Below are 1,537 nucleotides of genomic sequence, written 5' to 3' on the forward strand. Positions count from 1 at the left end.
CCCAGCAGGTCGAGGCTGCGGTGGCCGGGAGTGGCCACTGCACTGCAGTCTGGGTGACAGTGAGACTCCAACTCAAAAAAAAAAAAAATTATTTTAAATAAATGAGGAAGAAGAAAAGACTCTAAGTCACCCACCTTGCTCCGTTAAGCTTCCCTCATTGTATGAGAATAAATTAAACATAAAAATGAACAGGAGTACTCATCATCACAGAGTAGTGAATTCTGAGTCCTATAAATGTACATATTTCAACATTTTTTAAAAGACTTGCCATATCTTTTTCCCTTTCTCTTAGAGCCCTGCTATTCTCGTTAATTTTGTAGTTTTTCAAGTGCACCACTGAGAAAGCTGTTTTGCAAGAAGGAGCAATTATGTTGAAGTTCTTTAATTTTATAGAAAATTTCCTCTTTCTTAAATGCTGTTCAAATATTCCAACTCTGAAGAGAAGAGTCCAAGCCAGGGACAGTCACTGCATTACATTTTAGGTCCTTTTTTTCTAAGCAATTCTTACAGAATACTTCAAGAAACCATCAGAAATAGAAGCAATCATAGATATTTGAACTGAGCACTTGAAATTCTTTAAATCCAATATATATGATCTAAATCTAACTATATTTTATTTATTTTTAGTTTGGTCTAGAATATCTTCCAATTAGTCTCCAGAGAGTCCGGTTTTTCTTGTAACTTATTTCTATAAAATAAAAATAGCCAATCCAGGTGCTGTGGCTCACACCTGTAATCCCAGCACTTTGGGAGGTTGAGGTGACAGGATTGCCTGAACCCAGGGGTTTGAGACCAGCCTGGGCAACTTGGAGAGACCTTGTCTCTACAATAAGTCAAAAAATTAGCCAAGCATGGCATGGTGGCACATGCCTGTAGTTCCAGCTACTTGGAAGGCTGAGGTGGAAGGATCGCATGAGCCCAGCAGGTCGAGGTTGCAGTGGCCATGAGCGTGCCATTGCACTCCGGCCTGGGTGACAGTGAGACGTCAACTCATAAAGCTATATATATCTCTCTCTCCAAATTGATACATTCTTCAGTACTAAGGGAAGCAGTTAGAAAACGAATTTTAAGCTGGGTTCAGTAGCTCAGCCTGTAATCTTGCGCTTTGGTAGGCTGAGGTGAGTGGATTGCCTGAGCCCGCGGGTTCAAGACCCTCCTGGGCAACTTGGCGAGACCCCCACCTCTACAATAAATCAAAAATAAGCCAGGTGTGGTAGCGCGCGCCTATAGTTCCAGCTACTTGGAAGGCTGAGGCGGAAGGATCGCCGGAGCCCAGCAGGTCGAGGCTGCGGTGGCCGGGAGCAGCCATTGCACTCCAGACCGGGTGACAGTGAGACTCCAACTCACAAAAAAAAAAAAAAGAAAACTAATTTTAAAAGCAAAATTGAATTACTACTAAACATTCACATGGACTGATGATCCAGTAATTTGACATTTGACTCATTGGTTTTGAAATTTCCACATTTTTTTCTTTTCATTCACTTTTTTTTTTGAGTTGGAGTCTCACTCTGTCACCCAGACTGGAGTGCAGTGGCCG

The sequence above is a fragment of the Carlito syrichta genome, unplaced genomic scaffold, assembly GCF_000164805.1.
Source record: "Carlito syrichta isolate Samal-C Ts95f unplaced genomic scaffold, Tarsius_syrichta-2.0.1 Scaffold308854, whole genome shotgun sequence".
In the NCBI taxonomy this organism is placed as follows: Eukaryota; Metazoa; Chordata; class Mammalia; order Primates; family Tarsiidae; genus Carlito; species Carlito syrichta.